Genomic DNA, 12,810 nt, shown 5'->3' with positions numbered 1-12,810 from the left:
CTACACCAACAATACTCTCCCTCCCTACACCAACAATACTCTCCTTCCCTATCACCAACAATACCCTCCCTCCCTACACCAACAATACCCTCCTCCCTACACCAACAATACTCTCCTCCCTACACCAACAATACCTCCTCTCCCCATTAACCAACAATACCCTCCTCCTACACCAACAACAATTCTCCCTCCCTACACCAACACAATACTCCTCCCAACCCTACACCAACAATACCCTCTCCTTCTACACCAACAATACCTCCTCCTACACCAACAATATCCTCCCCACACCAACAATACTCTCCCTACACCAACAACAATACCCTCCCTACACCAACAATACCCTCCTCCCTACACCAACAATATTCTCCTCCCTCACCAACACCTCCCTCCTCATCAACACATTCTCCCTCCCCACACCAACAATACTCTCCTCCCTACACCAACAACATACCCCTCCCCACACCAACAATACCCTCCCTCCCTACACCAACAACAATCTCCCTCCCTACACCAACAATATCCCTCCCCCTTACACCAACAATACTCTCCTCCCCACAATACCTCCTCCTTACACCAACAATATCCTCCTCCACCAACAATATTTCTCCTCCCTTCACCAACAATACCTCCTCCCTACACCAACACACTCTCCTTCCCTCACCAACAATACTCCTCCCTAACAATACTTCCCTCCTACACCAACAATACCCTCCCTCCCTACACCAACAATACTTCCTCCCTACACCAACAATACTTCTCCATCCCTACACCAACAATACCTCTCTCCCTACACCAACAATACCTCCCTCCCTACACCAACAATCCTCCCTCCCTACACCAACAACAATACTCTCCCTCCTACACCAACAATACCCTCCCCTCCCTACACCAACAATACTTCCCTCCCTACACCAACAATACTCCTCCTTCCCTACACCAACAATATCCTCTCTCCCTACACCAACAATACTCCCTACACCAACAACAATACTCTCCTCCCTACACCAACAATACTTCCTCCCTACACCAACAATACCCTCCTTCCCTTACACCAACAATACCTCCCCTCCCCACACCAACAATACCCTCCTCCCTACACCAACAATACCCCTCCTCCCTACACCAACAATTCTCCCACCCCACACCAACACACCTCCTCCCTATACCAACAATACCCTCCCTCCCCACACCAACACAGTCTCCCTCCCTACACCAACAATATCCTCTCCCTACACCAACACACACCTCCCACCCCTACACCAACAATACCTCCTCCCTACACCAACAACACCCTCCCTCCCCACACCAACAATATCCCTCCTCCCCACACCAACACTTCTCCCCACACCAACAATACTTCCATCCCTACACCAACAATAATTCTCCCTCCCTACACCACAACATTCCTCCCTCCTCCCCACACCAACAATCCCTCCCACCCCTACACCCAACAATACTCCCTCCCTACACCAACAATACCCTCCCTCCCTACACCAACAATATCCTCCCTCCCCACACCAACAATACTTCTCCCTACACCAACAATACCCTCCTCCCTACACCAACAATATTCTCCTCCCACACCAACAATATTCTCCTCCCTACACCAACAATACCTCTCCTACACCAACAATACTCTCTCCCTACACCAACAATACTCCTCCTACACCAACAATACTCTCCTCCCTACACCAACAATACCCTCCTTCCTACACCAACAATACTCCTCTTCCCACCAACAATACTCTCCCTCCCTACACCAACAATATTCTCCTCCCTACACCAACAATACCTCCCTACACCAACAACAATATCTCCTCCCTACACCAACAATATCCTCCTCCTACACCAACAATACCCTCCTCCCACCAACAATACCCTCCCTCCCCACACCAACAATACTCCTCCCTCCCTACACCAACACATTCTCCCTCCCTACACCAACAATACCCTCCCACCCCTACACCAACAATATCTCCCTCCCTACACCAACAATACCCTCCCTCCCTACACCAACAATATCCCTCCCTCCCCACACCAACAATACTCTCCCTCCTCACACCAACAACACCTCCCTCCCTACACCAACAATACTCCCTCCCTACACCAACAATACTTCTCTTCCCTATCACCAACAATGCCCTCCCTCCCTACACCAACAATACTCCTCCTCCCTACACCAACAACATTCTCCCTACACCAAAACCCTCCCCTCCCCACACCAACACATTCTCCTCCCTCACCAACAATACTCCCTCCTCACACCAACAATACCTCCCCCCCCTACACCAACAACATCCTCCCTCCCTACACCAATACCTCTCCCTCCCTACACCAACAATACCTCCTCCCCACACCAACAATATTTCTCCCTACACCAACAATACTCTCCTCCTACACCAACAATATTCTCCTCCCTACACCAACAATACTCTCCTTCCCTATCACCAACAATACCCTCCCTCCTTACACCAACAATACTTCTCCCCACCAACACAACCCTCCTCCCTACACCAATAATACTCTCCTCCCTACACCAACAATAATTCTCCTTCCCTACACCAACAATACCCTCTCCTACACCAACAATACTCTCCCTCCCACACCAACAATACCCTCCCTCCCTACACCAACAATACCCTCCTTCCCTACACCAACAATATCCTCTCTCCCCACACCAACAATACTCTCCTCCCTACACCAACAATATCTCCTCCCTACACCAACAATACTTCTCCTCCCTACACCAACAATACATTCTCCTTCCCTATACCAACAATACCTCCTCCCCATACACCAACAACATTCCTCCCTCCCTACACCAACAATAATACCTCCTCCCTACACCAACAATACCTCCCACCCCTACACCAACAATACTCCTCCCTACACCAACAATACCCTCCTCCCACACCAACAATAGTCTCCTCCCTACACCAACCACACCTACCCTCCCTCCCTACACCAACAATACTCTCCCACCCCTACACCAACAATTCTCCCTCCCTACACCAACAATACCCTCCCTCCCCACACCAACAATACTCTCCTCCCCTACCAACATGCCTCCCTCCCTCCCTACCAGCAATGTCCCCTCCCCTACCAACAATGCCACTCCTCTCCCTGCAGTACACTCCTCTCCAACCAGTATCATCTCCTCCAGTGTTTCTCTCCTCCCTACACCAGCAATGCCTCCTCCTGCACCAATGCTCTCCTCCTACGCCGAACGTGCTCTCTCCTCCTACAACCTGTTGCCCTCCTCCCAGCAATTCTCTGCACTCCCTACGCAAGCAATGCCCTCCTCCTACACCAGCAATGCCCACTCCCCTGCACCAGCAATGCCTCCTCCCTGCACCAGCAATGCCCTCCTCTGCACCAGCAATGCTCTCCCTCCCTACGCCAGCAATTTGCCTCCTCTGCACCCAATGCCCTCCTCTCGCAGCAATGTCATCTCTCTGCACCAGCAATACTCTCCTCCCCTACCAGCAATGTCTCCTCTCCACCAGCAATGCTCTCCCGTCCCTGCACCAACAATGCCCTTCCTCCCTGCACCAATATCCTCCTCCACACCATGCTCTCTCCTACCAACAATGCCCTCCTCCCTACACCAGCAATGCTCTCCTCCTACGCAACAATACTCTCCTTCATCACCAACAATGCCTCCTCCTACACCAACAATACTCTCACCCCTGTACCTCCTCCTGTGCTCTCCACTCCTACCAACAATACTCCTTCCTACACCAACTACCCAATGCTCTCCTGCAACAATGCCTCACTCCTACGCAGCAATACTCTCCTCTCACCAACAAGCCCTCCTCCCTGCAACAATTGCCTCCCTCCCTACCAGCAATGCCCTCCTTCCCTACACCAACAATATCCTCTCTCCTCACCAACAATACTCTCTCTCCCTACACCTAATGCCCTCCTCCCTACACCAGCAATGCCTCCTCCTACACCAACAATGCCACTCCCTCCTACACCAACAATGCTCTCTCTCCACACCAACAATACCTCCTCCCCCACCAGCAATGCCACTCCTCCCTACCAACAATACCTCCTCCTACACCAGCAATGCCCTCCTCCCCCTGCACCAACAATACTGCTCCCTCCCTGCACCAGCAATGCCCTCTCCCTACCCGACATATATGCTCCCTGCCCAACTGTGTCTCCCTCCTGCATAGCAATACCCTCCTCCTACCCGGCATTGCTCCCTCCTCCATGACAATGCTCTCCTCCTGCACCAGCAATGTACCTCCTTTCGCCAGCAATGCTCTCCTCCCTACCAGCAACTTCCCTCCCTACCAGCAATACTCTCCTCACCTGCAATGCCCTCCCTCCACACCGGCAATGCCTCCTCCTCCCCGTACTCTCTACACCAGCAATGTTCTCTCCGCAACAATGCCCATCGTACCTGCAACGTATCATCTCTCTGCTCCCAGCAATGCCCACTCCTGTACCGCAATGCTACTCATCACGGCCAGCAATGCTCTCGCTCACCGCAACAATGCCCTTCGGCTTCCACGCCAGCAGTATCTCTGCAACAATGCTCTCTCACTCACCAGCAATGCTTCCTCCTGCCAGCAATGCCCTCCTTCCTACGCCAACAATGCCCTCCTCCCTACCAACAATGCTCTCCTCCTACGCCAGCAATGCCTCCTTCCCTGCCAGCAATATCCTCTCCTACTGCCAGCAATGCTCACTCCTGCCCAACAATACGCTCCCCCAGCACCAGCAATGCCCTCTGCACCAGCAATGCCACTCCTCCTGCGCCAGCAATGCCCATCCTCTTCGCCAGCAATGCTCTCCTCTACACCGCAATGCCCTCCTCCTACCAGCAATGCCCTGCACCAACAATGCCCTCCTACCTGCAACAATTCTCTCTCGCAATGCTCTCCTCCTACGCCAACAATGTCTCTCTCCCTACCAACAATGCCTCTTTCTCCCACCAACAATACCCTCCTCCCCCCAACACACCCAATACTCTCCTCCCGACACCAATATGCCATCCCTCCCCACACCAACATGCTCTCCTCCCCACACCCAGCAATTCTCTCTCCCCTACCCCGCTTGCCTCCCCACACCAACACCTTCCTCCCTACCAACATTACTCTCCTCCCCACACCAACAATACCTCCTTCCCTCCAGCTTTTCTCCCACACCAAATAACCTCCTCCAACACACTCCTCCGCCAGCAATGCCTCCCTCCCTACCAGCAATGTCTCCTCCCCACCAACAATGCTCTCCTCTACACCAACAATACTCTCCTCCCCACACCAACAATGCTCCTCCTACGCTTATTTTCCTCACCACTATGCTTATCCAGCAATGCTCTCCTCCCTGCACCAGCAATGCCCGCTCTTCCCCATCATTACTCTCCTCCCACTACCAACAATACTCTCACTCTACGCCAGCAATACACTCTCTCCCAACAATACTCTACGCCAACCAATGCCCTCCCTCCCCACGCAACAATACCTATCAGTGTTATGACACCAATCCGGAGTCAGGCCTATTCAAGCGCTGCTCCTGCTTTGCTTGCTCTCTACCTTGTCTTCCCCATTCCCCAATCTCTCCCCGACCCATCCTCTGCAGAATATCAACATCTGTCAACATTTCATTTCAAAAACCAGTGTTGTTTGTTGGAGCAGTGTTCAGTTGTTATTAAACAGTACCAGTAGCTTGCGTAACATGCCAGCATAATCTTACCACTGAGCAGCCCCATCTCGTGACAAGTGCTAATCAGTCACCTGAGAACAACAGTGAGTAAACTTGACTCCGAAATATCAGCAGCTCCACCCAGTAGGGTGAGGGATAGGTGAACAACTGCAAATATGTTGCCTGTATAACAAGTGAACTACCGTGTGTTTGGCTTTATGTCGAATGTGAAGTGTGTGTTTCCAGGCTTAAAGCCTATACCCTTGTGGTGACGCTTTCGCCATGTGGTTGGTTTCTTTAAACCCCTCTCACTAGTAGTGCCTTGTTAATTTGGTTGTACTTTTAAAAGTGGCTTTTGATACTGTATCTAACCAGAAAACAGAGAATACTTTTAGGAAACAAGTGTAGTGTAATAAAAGTGTTTATAAACTGAAGAATACTCCTGTTACCTTAGTCCCCTGACACCACACTTCCTCCAGGCTCATGGCCTCCTCTACCGCTTAATGCTGTAATGCCAGTCTCCTTTGTCCTCTAAGAGGGTCACGCCTCCCAACCACTGCTGACTTCCTAGGAGTGCCAAGCTGTCCTCGGCTTTGACGTAGGGGCATATAGGTCGAGCCCTGTAACTCAATTTCATGTCTGTTGTTTGGGACGGCTGCTCGCTTTAATTCTCCTGATGCACTGGGTGGGCTTGTAGGCGACTGTGGTGTTGACCTTGACACTTAACGGGAAGATGGCTTTCCTAGTTCGTCAGGAACAAGCGAAGGCCAAGGCAGGAAAGACTTAGAGACAATTAACTGCAATACAAGCCCCCATGAGGGTAAGATTATACTTCCCTGTACAGTCATCACCTGAAGACAAGTATCTTGGCTGTACGATGGGAAGACAGACACTGAGGCTGGGTTTCAGTTCAGGGGTCGGTACACAAGATCATGTTCCTGATTAGAAACGACCAGCAGTCTGGGCTACAGGATCTCACCAATAGCATATGGGGAATAACCATGGGAACAATCATCCCAACCATCGAGCAGAAACCATCTCAATCATGGGGCTCGACGGTGCCAGACCCTTACACTGCTATTGGGCCCGTCCTACATCAGAGGACGAAGCGACTAGGAAGAATGCAGTCATTGCAGACTGGTGGCTTGGAAGACTCCATCTAAGACCATTCGAGGTCAGTGTCCTTCGGACTTTGGTGAGTAACTCTATGTCCCATAACCGAGTGTTGCAACTGTCGCTTTTTGGCCTGGTTATGCCTCGTTTAAGCTGTGGTGTGGTCTCTGCTCAAGGCAACATGCCTGGGTTTGCAGAGATACAGTTGCTCAAGGTGTCATCCAACAGAAGTGTATTAATTGCAAAAACAGTTTGATTCTTGGTGGCACCTAATCTGGTTAGAGCTCCTACACTTTTCAGCGCCCAGACCTGCCACCCAGGCAGTTCTCAAGAAACACATGTACTGGGTACTCTACGGCCAACCCTGGCCCTCTCCCACAAAGCCCAGGATCATCACCAGCAGTCATCGAAAGATCGGCGTGGGGAGCATAGACGTGCCGACACAACAGGTGTGCTTTGGGTGGGTCATGATTTGAAAAATTAGTTAAAAGAACTCAGTCAGTTTATAGCTCAAGCTGAAATGTTAAGGAGCTCTGTGATACACTAAAGGAAAAATACACTAACAGAAAGTAGCTTACGGAAAAATTACAGTCAAACTGGAAGACATTCAGATGTCAGTACCAGGATGGTTCCAAGGGCCCAACAGGAACTAGTGTCTATGCAGAGAAAATAGTGATACTAGTAACAGTTCTACTGATGCCTCTGGGATATGGTTATTGAAGATGAACAAGCACAAACTGAAAATGGTGGTGATGTGAGTAACTAAAGTGTTGTTGTCTGCCAATGAAATACAAATAATTGTTGAGCCGTATGCTCAGAAATGTTTTTAAAAGGTTATCTTGGCTTACTATGGCTTGCCAGTGGGATACAGGCAGCTAAGAAAAGAACAGTATCATACGGTGCCTTTGCTTTTTCCAAATAATGCTTTTCTATTGGCCGGTGTTAATAGGCAAAGTTCCATCATTTCTTGTGTGAGTGTAATACCAGGCAAAGATACAGAGTGGTGGGTGATGAGTTGGGAACATCTCATCCCTTAGGAAAGTGATATTCTGACTCTACACCTACAAGTTGTACTGAGGACATCGATATGTGTCTGCAGGGTGTCTCACACTCTATTATTTGCCCCACCAGTCTTGCCCAATTATGTGTTTGATCTAGTTCTACTCACACATGTTTGATGTGTGTTAAGAAGTCACTCCTTTATGTACCTCTTGTATCCAAAAGACTACCAACCTTCGGTACCATGGGCAACTCCACACTAATGTGCTAAACGCCTATGCCCTCAGATCAGCTTCACACATGATTCCCCAGAGACTTTGCCACACTGAGCCCACTGTCCTGATGGGTGACCCAATACCAGACACACACACAAGAATTAGGTGACTCCACCACTCAACACCAATGCAGGACTTATCTCACTTCAGCATAGAAGATGTCTAAAATTATAGGTAATAATGAACCAACACACATCTATGGCGGGGTCTAGACAAATGTATTGGCTTTTTAATCTATCATACACAAACTCATAGCTCCATGTTGTCACTGATCTTATGTCTGACCACACAGCCCAATCCAGTTTAGTATACATGTAGCCAATGACATTCCCCACTGGTAAACTCAACAGACGTAGAATCACAGTCAAGCAAGAATATTGAAAGCCAGTTCATATTTCATCCATGACTGCACAAGGACTACAAGCCTGACAACTACCAAAGTTTCCATGACGATCTGATAGATAGGATTTATGTATATTTCACTAACAATGCTCACCAAAAAAGGAGAAACGTGTCAGCATAATGGGAACAGGCAACAGAAGATAATGACCTGAGCTGAAAACTCAGGGCTAGGGTCAGAGGGTAAGGGCTACAAGACAATTTAGAACACTCAAATGTTATAATTGTATCAAGCTTCCCTTGCTGCTGTCAGGAGTGTAAACGAACTCAGACAAATGCATGGGGAGACATATGTCAACAGCCTGAACCAACACACATCCTCAGCAAAGCCTGAAAGATAAATATAATCAGGAGGTAAAACAGAAGGACACGTCTCCCATCCAAACCCTCTGGAATGATTAATAACAAAGTACTCATGTCGAGCTATGACATACTAGTTAGACTCAGACTCTTGATGCGAAGTCTAGAGATAACGCGGTTAGCTTTTATAAGGTACACGATGAGTGTGATGTTCCATATACTGAGGAGTTTGACGTTGCCCTCGCCAGGGTAGGCTCCATTCCTGGAGACGGAGTCACCTACAACATCGTTAGACTACTAAGGTGTGCCAGGCAATCCATTGTTGGTATTGTACAACATGAGTCATGCTGAGGGCCAACTACTCCACATCATGGACCAGCAGTATGCTGTACTAATACCGAAACCAGGACAGCCTGATGCCTTGTCCCATATCACTACCAGCTGCCTGTAAATCTTTGGGAGGATTATGTTTTATAGACTTATATAGAATCAGAGAATACATGTTCTAACATAAATTTAAGGCCAATTCATGGTAAAGGTACATACTGCATCACTATCCCCAATCTGTGCATGGTGATGAAAGGCACAGATACAATTACTTTTGGACTGCAGTACTTGATAATACAATAAACTGATATTGTACGAATCCAGCCAAAATGGGATATAGATAAAAGCCGTTACACTGACAAGGGTTACCTAACCAACAGAAGGCTGCACTGTTTGGTTAAAGATATGCAAACTTTTTTTTGCACTCTCAAGGTGGAGTACTTCAGCCCCACTCTGAAACTAATGTTCTATGAATGCATTATTAAATTTAATTACCAGACAACCCCAGCACATCTCACCTCAGCCATGATGATATCTTTATACATACTAAACTCATCGTGAAATGCAAACCACCCTGAACCATGTATACGCAGCCCAGAACCTCGGTCTTATTATTCCACTGACAAAACTACAAAATTCAACAAATGTTGGTAACTGCAAACGCGGCCTCTGCCGTCTAAGATAGGTAACAACACTATTGACTATGGCTTTCTTTTTAAATATCTTAAGTTTCCGTCCAGACTTAATTATACAACAGCTAACTTGCCAATGTACTAATAAGACTGAGACTCCTTAGAAGTGTAGGCGGTACAGCCCACTATGGTGCTATTAGAATTGCTAAAACAATGTACCTAGAAGCTATAAGGGTTATCTCTGATAGATTGCCACGCACCAGTTCCTGGTCATTCAGACGGAAGGCGTTGACAGCTCGAGAAAATGGTCAAAGTCTCAGAATTATCCTAGATGTCCTATGAGCACTAAAGCAACGATTATGAGGAAAGAACTAGGTATACCTAGTAAAGATAGAATAATTGAAGTCAACCTCATGATAGTCTCTGAGGCTTCGCGTGGTGATCCTGATAACATTGTTTTTAAAATTGCTAGAATGTATGAACCATGGACTACTGAGTCTAAATGGATCCAAACTACAGCACATATGAAGATGTTTGGACTAGACCACCTGTGCCAAAGTTGAGACACAACAGCGCTTCTTGCCACCCTGGCGGATAACATGTAGTTCTCGATATCACAATACTGACGTATCTGGTGCCTAAAAATTAATTATACAAAGCATTTATTCCAACACACTGCCAAATTGAGAGCTTCTTGAACACATACACACTCTACAGACTGATGATAATATCACACAGACCATCTACACTGATGGATTCTAAACACCGCTGTGGAGGCTGAAGTATTGTTAGGACTAACCTGATGGTAATATAATTGAGAAAGGAGTTAGAATTCAATAACTGGGCATCCACTTGCTAAAACTGAATTCATGCCATAATTAAGAAGCTATTAACATTGAAAACCACTGTTACTGACAGTCTCATCATCACTGACTCTATCCTCACCACTTTGCCCTTGGTGCACTGACACAGGGTTGTCGCTCTTGTCTCTGAAGAAGCCAGACACAAATATGTGCCTTGTTGACCGGGGTGTCAGGGTCAAACTGTTGTGGATCCTCCTCACATAGGCCCATAAAACATGACAGAGTTGATGTCCCTGCTAAACTATGTCTAACAAAGACACTGTTGAATAAGCACTTGGGTTCAGTCAAAAAGAACCTTAAAACCACTGCTGAGTTAATCCTATTGATGAGCTGACGCAAGTAGACAAGTAAACAGGCACTAGGTCGATCCATAGGTTACTATGATGAGATGTATCAAGGAAACATGTATATGTGAGCAAGTAACAAGATTACTAGATTACAAGATGTTGTAATTGCTAGGGATTAGGTAAGTTAGATATATACCTTTTGGTATATGTTCTCACAGATGTAAACAAATTTAAGTTGTAAAGTGTGTGTAAATACATATGGCTACACACTTGAACACTACGTCCCGTTCTGTGTGAAGATAGAACCTTTAGGGACAGGTCTGCTACTAATTGTGTGAAATGGCACAACACTTCATCTCTAATGGTAAGATAGCCGATACATTAAGATTGTATCCACTTTTTTGCACTTAGTAACTATATCAATTCTCATGTAAAGAACCAACATGCAATGTGCTTGAATTTCCCACGTAAATGATATAAAGTGTGGGGCCAGATACGTTCTTCACACGCTCTGTTTCACGCATGTGAATATTCTTATGTAGAACTAAACAAATAATGTAAATGAAATACTGTAACTTCAGTATATCCTGACAACGGTATTATTATGACCCTTTGTAAACCCTACTTCTGAATCTGCGCTACTGCTCACAGGATGAGTGTGGTGTATTTTAAAGTGAAGCGTGGCAAAATGAAAATCAATCAACCAACAATAATTCTCTTGCCACACCAACAATATCCTCTCCTCAAATTCAAACAATAATCTCCTTCCCAACACCAACAATATCCTCCCTCCCTACACCAACAATATTCCTTCTCTCCTACACCAACAATATCCTCTCCCTACAACAAAACATTCCTTCCCAACACCAACAATATGTCCTCCTCCCTACACCAACAATATTCCTCTCCCTACACCAACAAATTCTTCCTAACACCAACAATACTCTCCTTTACACCAAATAATATCCTTTCTCTCCCTTTACACCAACAATACCTCTCTTCTTACAATTCAACAATATCCTCCTCCTTACACTAAATAATATTCTCTCCCTGCACTGATAATACCTTTCCCTACACCAATAATATTCTCCTCCCTAGAATTCAACAAACATCTCTCCTACACCAACACACCTCCTCCCTACACCAACAATACCTCCTCCCCACATTCAACAATAATACCTCTCCCTACACCAACAAGCTCTCCCTCCCTACACCAACACATCCTCTCCCCACACCAACAACAGCCCTCTCTACACCAACAATACTCTCCCTACACCAACAATGACCTCCTGTTTATAATTCAAATAATATGCTCCTCCTACACCAACACACCTTACACCAACACTCCTCCCTTACACCAACAATACCCTCCCACACCAAGAATACCTTCCCCTCCCTACACCAAGAATACCCTCCATCCCACACCAACAATATTCTCCCTCCCATAATCACTCACCAATACTCTGGTTCCCCACACCAACAATACCTCTCCCTACACCAACACACTCTCCCAGCCTACAAATCAACAATACCCCCACTCCAACAATACCTCCTCCCTACACCAACAACATCCTCCCTACACCAATACCCCCCACACCAACAACAACACTCCCATACCAACAATGACTCCCCTGTCTACACCAACAAATACGCTCCTCCCTACACCAACAATACCTCCTCCCTACACCAACAATACCCTCCCTCCCTACACCAACAATTCTCCCCACACCAACAATACCCTCCTCCTTACATAACTAACAATATTCCTCCATCCCACAACAACAATTCTCCATAATCAACAATACCTCCCACACCAACAATACTCCCTACAATTCAACAATACTTCCCAGCTCTACCAACAATATTCCCTCCCTTACTCCAACAATACTCCTCTTTCCCTAATTCAACAATAACCTCCTACCTGCAACAACAATACCTCACCAGCTATCTTCATTTA

Source organism: Homarus americanus, unplaced genomic scaffold (genome assembly GCF_018991925.1).
Source record: "Homarus americanus isolate GMGI-L3 unplaced genomic scaffold, GMGI_Hamer_2.0 scaffold51476, whole genome shotgun sequence".
NCBI lineage: Eukaryota > Metazoa > Arthropoda > Malacostraca > Decapoda > Nephropidae > Homarus > Homarus americanus.
This window is presented reverse-complemented; position numbering follows the sequence as displayed.